The 11942-nt window shown below is 48.8% G+C and overlaps 1 non-coding gene across 1 annotated transcript; it reads left to right on the top strand.

The window, feature by feature from the left end:
* Nucleotides 1-8217: 8217 nt before the first annotated feature.
* Nucleotides 8218-8331, top strand: LOC136996531 (U5 spliceosomal RNA). Its single transcript, XR_010887578.1, has one exon. It is a non-coding gene; the product is annotated as a U5 spliceosomal RNA (small nuclear RNA).
* The last annotated feature ends 3611 nt before the right edge of the window (nt 8332-11942 follow it).

Raw genomic sequence — 11942 nt, 5'->3', positions numbered from 1 at the left:
ACCCACTGCCCACCCCCACTGTGTGATGTTCCCGGAAATGCTCTGAGCTCCCCTGGCAGATTATTTCCTCTCCAGGAACATGGTCAGCCATCACCAGCCCCCACAGGTCTGTCACAGCCTCAGGAAAACTACTCTGGGATCGTTCACCATCTCCAGTGACTCAGGGCCCAAAAAGCAAACCCTGAATCTGAACCTCGTTCCCAAACAGGTTACAGTGGGACACTGAACACATCAACCTGAGCCCATGGAGAACCAAACCAAAGCAACAAGCCCTTTTGGGATACCGTTCCATCACCACTTTTATGACTCTAATTTTGGAAGAAGAGTCAAGTGTTCAGGCACGGCACTTAGGAGAGTGCTTTGTATTGCATAGATGATATTAGGGAGCCATTGGTGTCCGAGAAAACGGAGCCTTCATGTCCTCACAGGTTGAATTCTTCCCTTGGGCAGCCAAGTGCTAAAACAGAAGAGACCTCCATGTCAACAAAGAAGCACTGTCCCTCCAACCTGCCTCTAGCTCTGCCCTCCCACAACCTCTTTGACCTCCTGGCACGACCCACAACCTCCCCATGACCACCTCACAATGCCCACCTGATGTTCCTCACCAAGCACATTCCTGCAGCACAAGGGACCTCACAGCCCACAGACCAGCCCTCACACCTTCACCTGCACCTCCCTCTTAGTGGCAAGAGGGAAAGTTTTTGGGTGCTGTGTGAGTGTTGTTGTCGGTGTGTGTGCTGAGGGTTTGGGGTAGGGGCTAGAGTTTTGGCAGAGGGCTTTGGCTTGGAGTGGGGCTGAGGGCTCAAGCCTGCTCCAGACCTTCAAGGCAAGCCATCAGGGATAAGCAGTAGCTTCTGGCACAGGGTCGGAGTTTGGGGAAACAGACAAAGATTGAGGCTTCAGCGTAGCCCCTGGGGTTTGGCCTTAGAGGCTAGAAGAGTGGAAGGAGGCAAGGTGGAAGGGTCGGGCTTCAGCCTAGTGCTTCGTCTTGGGGTAGGGGGCCTCCCACAGGGACTCTCCCAGGTCCTCTCCCACCGCCAGCACCACTACCTCAAGGCCCCTTACCTCCCCAGAACATGTCCTCTCTGATGGAGGACATCAGGGAGCCCTTCCTGTCCTCTTGCGGCTGCTTCCAGCTCCTGCATGCTCCGCTGAGGGAACCCACAGCACCTCCTCATCAGCACCCAAGCGCTCTCCCTACAACCTCTCCCTGCCTCTGCCCTCACACAACGTCTCGGAACTCCTGGGATGACCCGCAACCTTCCCCTGACCACTTCACAATGCCCGTCTCATGTTCTTCACCAAAGAGATTCCTGTAGCACAAGTGACCTCACAGTCTACAGCCCAGCCCTCATACCTTCACCTGCCGCTTTCTTTTACTTGCCTCTCGTCTCTCCTCTCATCTCCATTTGCTTTCTCTCCCCATAGCCCCTGGCCTTCCCCTGTCTCTCAGGGGTGAAACGTGTTCGAGGTGGCCTTTGAGGATGGGTGGAAGGATCTGGGGTTTGAGGAATGTGATTAGAGCTTACAAGTGCGAGCATTACCCTCATGCATTAGGCTTCAGGCGTCAAGTTACACTTTCTGCTCTGTGGTTATTGTGCAGGATTCGCATAGGCATTAGATCTCTCTTGTTAGAGTTAAGGAGGAGAGTTAGTGATTTTTTAAAGCCTTAGCAGCACGTTCCGTGTTCTGTTCAATATTTATTGTCAGGCAATAGTGTATGAGCTGGCTTTTCGGCACAGGATTTTGGCTTGAAGTTTGCGATGAGTCTTAGGAATGAGAGCCATGATATCGGCTTACTTTTGACGGATATGAAGCAGGGCATGAGATCAGGAGTTTAGTGGGGATCTTGAGATTAGAGAAGGGGTTATGTGTTCCAGCTTAGCAGTGAGGGGTTTAGGTGGGGACTGTTGGAGGGGAAGAGGTTAAAGGCTAGTGGTAGGGCTTAGGGTATGGAATGGGGCTCAGGGGTACTGGATAGATTTAGATGAACAGCCTGACAAGTGGTTTCACAGTCACTCTCCCAAACGCATTGTCCTCAGCTGAAATCCCCTTACCTACCACAATGTGACATCTCTTGTGGCTGAGATCCTGAGCTTCTTCATGTCCTCACATGTGTTTTATTTCCGCTCGACAGTCATGGGCTGAAACAGTAGGAACCCCCCCCAGTCAACAACCAAGTGCTTTCCCTCAAACCTGTCCCTGCCTTGGCCTTCCCAAAAGAAAAGGCAGAGGGCAGCAGCGCAGAGCCCAAGCAGCCCAGCCTGGCTCAGCGGCCGATGACTGTGGCAGCACCGTCTGTCAAAGGTGGGATTGGGGACTGAGGGAGTGGGCACCTCTTGACTGACACCAAGACGATTAGCAGAGCAGGGGGTTCAGGGTGGGTGCCTGGGACCTGCGCTGCCAGGGTGCATTTGGTACGGCTGGAACAGAGGGGCCAGACAGTGCTTTCTGTTGGGACAGTATCTGCAATCTCAGAGCCTTTCTCTCAGACCACGGAAGCAAGTGAAGTCTTGACAGGGCTGGTTGGCTCCTACAGGGGAAAATAAATAACACTTCAATTTATTTAATATTCTACATAGCAAAAGACATTGACTGCAGGGCCAAGCGAGAGGCTTGTGCTGTGAGTTCAGGACCACTGCATTACCTGCATGGGCGAGTGCAAGGATGATAGCTCAGTGCCTTACTTGAGAAAAACTTGGCACTTTCAGGGGGGTTCTTTCTTTGGGCTTTCCTAGAAGGCCCAGTACTGCCCCACGCTAGCAGCTGGCACAGCAAATGATAGGTATAAAAGTACACAAAGTCAATGGCAACAAAACGCTCATCCTATCAGATAACACTTAACAACTGCAACATGTAACTTCTGCATCTTGAGCTGTCTCTGCATTTCAGCTTTGAAATCTTGGGCAAGAAGGACGCCAGCCTCAAAACAGGGAAAGTGCATCCTTTTTGCCTAAGGCTGTACTCATGGCACTGAATTTGTAAGATCCAGGGATACCAGGGGTGGAGGGACTGCAGAGGCCAAGGCCCCCCTCCCTAACCGACTGAACAAACAGGCAGTGCCACTTGCCAGAGGAAGAGAGGACAGTTATCTCATGTTAGCAACATCTATTCCTTCACAACCCTCCATGGAAGCAGAAGTGAATGACTGCAAAGCTGTTGGGTTTGTGCTGACTGCTCTTGGCAGAACTGGGAGCTCTGAGATGACCAGAGCGCATACCACACAGGCAGAAGGAAAGCTGTCACTGCTGCCAGTTCCTCAGGAGAGAGCAGAGCCTGAGGCAGACACATGCAGAAAGGTCCAGGATACCCATGCTTGGAGTGAGCACAGCCTGTGAGCTGAACCTTCCCCGGCAACCAGCTGCTCCTTGCTTTTGCTTTGCTGCAGCTATTTGCTCAGCTAGTTGCAAAGGCAGCTGAACCACAGCACTTCTGCCTGCTTGGTTCTATGTGACAGCCCAGCACTGCACAGAGCAGCTGTGAGCTGACTGCTGTGGGCTCAGCACGGCTGCCCCTCCACCGGGGAGCGTGTGTACAACGGGGAGCTTCCCTTGTGCCAAGGGGCACTCATCCAACCCGAGGCCTGGCCATGTGACACTGCCACGGGAGGTCGTGGCAGCTGGAAGTCTGTCTCTGCCAGAGCCAGGGGCTAGGAGATGTGGTCAAGCTTGCCCAGATCTTCCCAGGTCAGGATCTGTGACTCCGCTGTGAGCAGTGTGGTGAGTGCTAACCTGAATACCAGGGGATTATCACCACGGTATCAAAGCCATGGGTTCAGACTGCAGATTGTCTGTAGGAGAAGGGGTGACTTCTGGAGATGCCTTTGCCTGTTTTGAGAGTGAAAGGTCAGAAAAGCCTCCGGTGGCACACACACAACTTGAAGAGAGAGAGAGATTGGACATTCTGGGACAAGTTTTCCATCATGAAGTGAATGCTGACTAGAGGGACGGGCTCCTAGAAGACACCAGTCCCCAACCCCGTTAGGTCATCCTTTCCTAAGCCTTGCTCTTCTACATGAAACAATGCTAAAAGCCTTTTCTGCCCTGAATGAAGTACTCACAAGGGAAGGAGCACCTGTGAGTTAAGCTGATTTTTCTAATCAGCCAGTGTTGGGGATGTGTTTCACACCTGGCACTATTGCCATTGCTGTGTAGGGATTGTTTGGTGTTACTCTCATGCAGCTTTTTGAAATTCAGGGTTTCAGCTTACCTGAGCTGTTCTGGTGCCCATATGTCACATGGCCATGGCATGAGCAAATTCCCCACACATGGGGTAAGAAGTCCCAGGGAAGCAATATGGTCTGGTCTTTGGTCTGCCCCTGCCCACACAATGTTTCAGAAATCAATAAGAAGAGCAGCAGCCTCACCTCCCCTTCAACTCACTCCATCCTTCCGGGAAACTCTTCCTCGAGACCCCCGAGAGGCTGAGACTTTGGAAATGAGAGCAGTCATATCTGCTGATCTGGAGAGAGGACAGGAGCAAGAGCTAGTTCCACATAACGTCTGTATTACAGGTACCTCTGGCTTTACAGTCTGCACTTTGGGAAATAAGATCTTGCCTTTTTTGGGGGGGGGGGGATCATATGCCTTTTTATTTTTCTCCATCAATTTTTGTTTCTACAGTGTTTCAGAAAAACAGGGAAGAAGAAATTACCACAAGGTTTCTTTTGCCTGGAGAAAAAGACTTAGCTGATAGGTGGGTAATTCAAGATGTGATGTTACTGTAGAGTAAAATTAGCTATGGATGTAACACGCACAAACGCACCAGGAGCACTTATGACCCTATCTCTTCTTAAAAAACAAACAAACAAACAAACAGCAACAACAAAAACTTATGTTCATTTGATATAGATAGTATAAGTGTATCTTTTGGTGGTGTTTATTCAAAAAAACATGACTGTTCTCCTCTGACTCTGCTGAGAAACTAGAACAACTTGGAAGCTGATTTCTGGACATAAGATAAGTCTTAGGAGCCTTGATTAACTGAGGTCAGCATTGGAATAACCCCGAAATTGCCCATGAATAATGCCTGACTCCATCAAGCATCTTGCACACAGCTTACATACACTCTTTAATGTCTAAGGCAGAAATGGCCACCTCAAACTTAAATGTATTTACTGGCATGTCTCTGTGTTAGGAGAAATCTCTTGTTGAATCCGGGTACCAAATAAATAAATAAAAGAAGAATAAAAGAGAAGAAGAAAAAAAGAGAAAAAGATGTACAGGAGTCAAATAGCACTGTGCTGATTAAGCTGCCCTGAGCAGCGTCATCTGGCTGACCTCAGTTTAAAACACTGGGGGCTCCTGCCCTAGCAAGCTGCCAGAGAACATGAATTTGTCCACAGTCTGAAGAGACATAGCTACACGTATGGCAAGGCGCGCAGTTCTGTTTATAACGGTTTTGGAAGGATACTAACATTTCCTGAGCCGTACTTTTTCACCCTCCCCTTTGGACCAGAAAAATCCTGTCCAACCACTGCCACCAAACTGTCTGCCTTTCACACTGCAGGCCCTGCAACATTCCCAGATGTGGTCAGATCTAAGGGGGACCTTCGTGTTCACGGGCACACTTGGCCTCTCTTTTATACCCTCTCAGGACTTGCATTAGTGATCACTACCTTCTCTGGCACCTGCAGTCTGAAAAGAAAGTTTCTAAACATTCCTTTCTTGCTTTCTCTTCTCTTGTAATCATCTGCAGTCCCTCAGTCCTTGCTTCTCATTCCAAATCCTCCTTGATTTTTCAACAGGTGCAGCATCTCTTTTGCCACCTTCTCCTGAGAATCACCTGAACATCACACCAGGCCAAAAAATGCAGGTATACAGGTAGGGCTCCAGTAAATAACAACCCTACAGTTTCATGGCATGATTTTCTGTTCAACGTCAGGGCATGCAGAACATACCCAGCCATATTATTCCTTGAGTCAGGTCACCCAACACAATGGTATAATCAGGGAGAGATCTGGAGCAGTTCTGCTGCTGTGAGAGCTGTGCTGGGGGTGTGCTTGGAGCCCAGCAGCACAGGATGAAGGGACACCAGGCGACCTGCTCCCAGCACCCTTCAGGCCTGCATGCTGGGGCTCCACGGAGACATGCTGTGGGGAGAGGGGAGCTGTTCTTAGGACACAGGATGGCCCACTGTTACTCCAGTTCATATCAGACAGGCACTGCAGGGATGCACCTCTCCCAGGGCACTGTGCCAGGTTTTGCAGGGTGGAATCTAGGTGGAGAAAAGGAGGTGCAAGGGCACTGAAAAGTTGGGCCCAAACTCAGAAAGAATGGAGCATAAGGCAGGACGGTGGGTCTTCTGACAGTAGATGTGTACGTGCCTACAGATGGTGGTGATGCTGGTTTGCATCAGTTATGTCTCTGATCTACAGGGGAAGCATCAAACCTCAGCAGTAATAGCTAGAAGCAGTAGCTTCTGGTAGCTATCCTATCCCATCTTTAGCAGCACTTCTGACATGATCTTCCACAGCATCCCTGTAGCCATGAACCTCATGAAATGAAGCAAGGGACAAATGCAAAGTCTTGTGCCTGGTATGGACTAAGCCCTGTGGCCATGCAGGCTGGGGACTTGCTGCCAGGGTGACAGCTCTGCTGACCAGAGCCTGGGGGCCTGGTAGAAAGGCGGGAGCATCTGCCAGCAGCATGCTCTAGCAGGGACGAAGGCTAGCAGCGCACGGGGCTGTATCAACAGGAACGGAGCTGGTAGAGCAAGGGAAGAGATGATCCCCCTTTGCTAGGCATGCCTTAGACAACACATGAGTACTGCCTCCAGTTTTGGCTGCCACCAGCATAAGAAAACAATTGACATACTAGAGCAACTACAGTGCAGAGATGCCAAGATGCTCCCAGGCACCTTACCTTAGCTCCCCCTTACCTGCTCAAGTAATGAATGAAGCTGTTGGTCAGATTCTCTCACCCATTCACTTAGGCAATCAGCACATTTTCTCATAACGAAGGCTCTTCTCCTGTCACCCTGGCTACCTTCATTAGCAAGAGCTTGAGCAAGCACTGTCTTGCCAGTTCCTGGGAAGGGGACCATAGAATAGACAGCCTCTGTAATAATAACAAAAAAAAAAAGGGAAAAAAAAAAAAGAAGAAGAAAAGAAATTTGCATAGGGCAAAAACATGGAGAAGTGCCCCCACCTGCAAAACAGCAACCCTTCTCTCCTAACCAAAACACTTTCAATCTAAGACAGCAGTAAGAGCTCTAGTGTGAGAAAAATCAAAGCAGGTGCAAGTTTTGTGTCCCTGCACAATCCCACGAGACAGTAAACTATGTAAAAGAGATAACTCAGCTGTACAAAATCTCCACAAGAGACTGTGGTGTCTTTGCAGGACGCTTCCAACACCGCAGACATATTAAGAGAGATAACAACAGAACAGGGGAGCCAAAGAAGAGCAAACTTCAGCACAAAATCTGAGACTGGACTAACACAGTTTAGATGTTGCCTCTTTGTTCTTCTTTGCTATACTGCATATGCTTGTTTTTACAGGGGGCAAGACTTGCCAGTAAAGCCTTTTCTTCTCCCTTTTCATTCTCTGTTTTAAATTCCTGCAATTTTTGTCTCCCAGAATTTGCTGGTAGGAACTGAGGAGGAAGTCTAAAGCTGGGAAGGGGGAAAAGAGAAGTATTTTGCATTTCCAGATAATACCTAAACATCAACGAGAAAAGCTATGATGCTGTTGTAAGAAGAAAATTCCAATGAAAAAAGAAGCAAAACATTTAAGGATTTTCTTTTCAACATTTGCAATACTTCTACAGTTATGAAAAGAAAGGACTTAAAGTAATATTTCAGTGGACTGTGAGTTCAGTTTTGCTGACCAAGAATATATAAAGCTGACCGTTACATCTAGAGGCAACTATCGTGTGAATTATAATTAGAGTTGAGTGCAATATATTAACTAAACAGTTGTCCTCAGAGAAAACAAGTTTGTGGACTTTTTTTTTTTTTTTTCCCCTCTTTTGCCCTTACTCTGCTCAAACATCTGGGAAGTGGAGGAGCTTGCCAGGCAATGCAGTGGGGGCTGCTGTGAGTCCCGAGGGAGGTGAACTCTGGAGAGGACAATGCAGCAAACCCGCAGGCCAGGAGTAACAGGTTTGCCCCGCAGGGCACTGGCACGCTGCTGCTGGTGGTGGAAGCAGTGCTGCCCATAGATTATCCTGCAGCCCTTGGAGTCCTTGCTCCTGTTAAACACAGCAGGCAAGGTTTTGAAATCTGGTTTCTCTTCAGATCGTATAAATCTTTTGCCTTTTACTAAAGATTTCTGTGGAGAGGAACAGGCACAAGTGTCGAGGAATTTTTGGAGGCTCCATTTCAGTGGAAATTTTCTTTTCCCTGCTTGAACAGGGGGGTTGGACTTAGACGATCTCCAGAGGTCCCTTCCAACCTCAACCATTCTGTGATTCTGTGATTCTGTGAACTCTGTACCCTTGCTGGGACCTGCCAGTGCAGCTTCAGAGGAGCACTTGCAGGCAGCATTTCTGCCAGGAGAACACCTGCTCCCTGGGGCAGGTGATGTTTGTAAGCCAAGGGAAAGTAGAAGGGTTCAGAGCTGGGCATCATAATGCCACTCTACACAAAGGAAAACTCTGTGTGTGATTGTGAGGGGGTGGGTATGTTTCTGTGCATTTGTGACAGGGCAGATGTTCTGTTACTTTAAAGTCTGCAAGAACCACAGTCCTCCCCAAATTCTCTTTAAAAAATGATGCTGCATAGAGACTCTCTTTGGCCCTTTCCCCGAGGGACATGTTGCGTGATCCCATGTGCCGCTAGGGAATCTGTGTGCTAGAGGAACAGTGTAAATGTCAGACCTGGTGGACAAGTTCCAGCTGAAGTGTTTGTGACCTTAGGTAGCAAGATCAATCCACCAGAGCTGTTATGGAAAATTAGTCACCATAACAGGGTCCGACCGTAGGTTCCCGCTGAGGCAGAGGTCCGAAGTCAGATCAGAGCAAAATAAATTTTAATGACACACGTGTGGTAATTACAGCTCGAGCTGGGTGCCTCCAAAGAGGGACCCCGTTTGAACAAATCCCTGGGTAATTATACCCTTCCAGTCTAGTATCCACCCCATAGTTCTGAACCAATCATAATATTAGAGTTGGGGGTCTTCCAGTTCCTGGTTGGTCCTTTCTGTAGTTTCCAGGTGTGTTCTTTACTTCTTACTGCACTTCTGCATAGGTGCCCTTTTACTCCCTTCTCTTGTCCTTCAGAACCAGTCTTTGTGATTACTTCTTTCTTGCATAGTTGTCTGGCTCTTCTACTTCCTTATCTTGTCCTCCCCAATCAGTCTTGTGGTTCCTTTGTTTCTTTCTTCTGTGCTCCTTAATGCTAAACTGCTTCTTTCTCTCTACAGCCCCCTCCACCCCCCTTATCTCTCTGACTTGAACTTGAACCGTCTCTGGGACTTTCTTTCACTTAATAGCTAGGTGAAAGTTCACGGCTTGCAGCCTAAGGCTTCAGCAAATTTAGCTACTAATGCTAAGCAAGGTATGCTAAGTGATGAATTCTAGACAGCTTCAGTCCAATATTCTTTAACAAGTGCCCAGGAATCCTGCCTTCTCGGCTCTTCTCCTGGAAGTGCCTCTGAGCACGGCTGCACTTGCCAGGCCAAAGGGCTGCTCTCATCCAGTGGCTCCCAAAGCCTCCAGGTTCTGGCTCTAGAGGCCTGTAATTTTGCCCCCAGTAGCTGCTGAACATGTGATTCTTCTGGAGGGCTAGAGATCAAAACTCTCTTTTCTGGAAATTGCAGGGGCACGGTACTGCTTTCCCATCTGTGAGAGGAGGGAGCTCTAGCCTTGTGGGTCCATCTGCCCAGAGGTACAAAGGAGTCCTTGATGTGTGTGTGCTGCAGATGAGATGAATCAGTCAGCTAGTCACCAAAGGAAGGGCTTCAGAGAAACCACACAGGAGAGGCAACGACCTGCCCCTAGGCTCCAGCTGGGGACTGCCGTAGAATCCCAGCTTCAGCTTTAAATGTTGTCAGATCTTGTAAGGGCACCAAGGACTTGAAAACTCAGGGGTTGCCTGAGTAACTTCACCAGAGAACTGCTGTTGGGGGAGTTGTTGATGCCCTTCCTAGCCGATGTGCTGCTCTGTGTTAGCTCTGGCTTATCCACCTGCTTGTGCTGATGCATCCCTCATCGTCTACCTGACTTGCTGCAAGATCCCCCTGCAACGCCCAAGGGGAGAGGGAAGCCTACATGCTACTTGCCTGGGGAAACATGGGGGCTGGGGGTGAGGGCTGACTTTTGCTTCTAAGTTGCTGATGGGGCAAGGCTGCAGCTTTGAAAGCTCAGAACACCTGGCACTGGGCTGTGCGTGGTGTTGCAAGTTGCCCTTCCTCTGGCCAGAGGCCTCTATGTTGCTTCTCAGGTGAGTTTCTGGGTTAACGCCTCCTCTTTGGAAATGATGGCACCAGGAAGACTTATGAAACCAGGCAGAGAGGAAGGGGTTTTTTTGTTTGTTTTTGTTTGTTGTTGTTGTTGTTTTTTTACACCACCTCTGAAGGAGCTGCCACTGGAACTAGGATTTGGCTTCTATGCTTCTGGAGTCCTAGTCCAGTGTCCTAACCCTGAGCTCATTGCTCCCATTGCTTCTCCTTCTGCTGATGAACCAGCTTAGTCATCTCTTCCTTTCACCTCACACATAGAAGGGGAATAATAATATTTACTGGGGGGCTTCTGTGCTTTGAAAGCCAATACCTGAACATCTGCCTAGGAGAAGTGCTGCTTTCAGAAACAGTTTTCCCAGCCCTTCCTTGCCCAGTGCTGTGGCTGAGGTTTGTGGGAGGAGACTGCCTTTTCAACATGTGTCCGTTCGTGCAGCGTGGAGATCAAACACTGCAGGAGTGTAGTTATGGAGATACAACAACAACAACAAAAAATCGTAAAATCTAGCAGGTTCCCTTTCCTTCCCTTGGCCACACATCACCCACCAGGTTTCTCATAGCTAGCAGTGAAGCTTCCCTGAGGGCTCTGCAGGCAGAGGGGCTGCATCTTGATATGTTATTCCAATTGGAATCTTCTAGGGACAGTGTTCCTTTCCCTCTCTTTTGATTTTAACAACAGGAATGAGAACTTTTTCCTTCATCTGTAACTATTTTATTAATTTTGTCTGGAAAGGAAACACTCAGCCTGGGCACATGATTCCTGGGGCTTCCTCTGACTACCTGCTGATCAGCTTTGCTACTACCTTTTTTGCTTTATCTCTAGTATTTGTATATTATCCGTTTTGGAAAAGAGCATTGCCATTTACGTGAGTCTTTTCAATTTGTTATACTCCGTTCCGTTGTGAATGCTCCTATTGCTGTTAAGTTAATTCTCTCTCTCATGCCCACCCAGCCCCCACTTACTTTTAACCTGGAATAGCACCTGCCTATTTAAGGCTGGGCTTTCCAGAAGCACCTAATTTGGGCCTTACTCTGCTGCTTTGCTTGCATGTCCTTTCCAAAATGTAACATCACATTTGCATGTTCTTTTCTGCATTTTATTAGTGACAGAAACAGAAACCCGAGCCCTCCAAAGGGAAGTCCCTGGCAAGGTGTGGGTCCAGACGCTTGCCACGAGCTCTGCGCTCATGGACCTGCATACTCAGAGGGAATTCACTGCAACAGCCAAGGGCTTTTCAATTCAGCACAAGCAGCTTGCATACCAGAGCAATGTCATAACCCAGTTACTGCTCACAGAATACCTCTGCCCTTGTACAGTTTTCCTCACACCTCTGCTACCCAATAGGAGCAATAGCGAGTTTTGAGGCCTAGTGTTCCAGCAGGACCTCTCGCTCAGGCATTCCTGTTAGCATCATGTGCATTTTCTCTCTCTTCCTCAAACAGCCCCCTCTGACTTTTCTCTACTTTCAGACTTGCAGGATCTGGGAGTGGAAGCAGACTCTGGTGGCTTCTGCTGACACGTTCACTGCAGTGCAGGAGCAGGCC

This window comes from Apteryx mantelli, unplaced genomic scaffold (assembly GCF_036417845.1).
Source record: "Apteryx mantelli isolate bAptMan1 unplaced genomic scaffold, bAptMan1.hap1 HAP1_SCAFFOLD_40, whole genome shotgun sequence".
Classification (NCBI taxonomy): domain Eukaryota; kingdom Metazoa; phylum Chordata; class Aves; order Apterygiformes; family Apterygidae; genus Apteryx; species Apteryx mantelli.
This window is presented reverse-complemented; position numbering and strand designations above follow the sequence as displayed.